Genomic DNA, 435 nt, shown 5'->3' with positions numbered 1-435 from the left:
GTACATCAGCTTCTTTTGGCTCTTTTCTTTCTTTCTCCAATGCTTTAATCCTCTCACCCATCTCCTCTTTGAACACCGTCATTTGTTTTTCAACGCATGTTTCAAATTTACTCTCCAAGACATCTATTCGACTGTTGAGTGTTTTGCCCAAGTCAGAAATAGTCTCATTCATTTTCTCAATCGCCCTCCAAATATCCAAAGAAATTGACGTGTCATCCTTACCATCCTACAATAACATGTTCATTAATATCATAATAGAGAAGACAAAAAATGTTAATCAATTACGGTAAAGAAAATGAAACCTTACCTCCATGTTAGTTACATTTTCTCCTTGTTCACATTTAGGATCACTATCTGTCCATCTTTTTTTCTTCGGATTGCACCCTCAGTTGTCATTCACCTTATCAGCTTCAGCTCTTCTTTTCTTCTTTTTTG

The sequence above is a fragment of the Camelina sativa genome, unplaced genomic scaffold (genome assembly GCF_000633955.1).
Source record: "Camelina sativa cultivar DH55 unplaced genomic scaffold, Cs unpScaffold00681, whole genome shotgun sequence".
Lineage (NCBI taxonomy): Eukaryota > Viridiplantae > Streptophyta > Magnoliopsida > Brassicales > Brassicaceae > Camelina > Camelina sativa.
Note: the sequence above shows the minus strand (reverse complement) of the source record.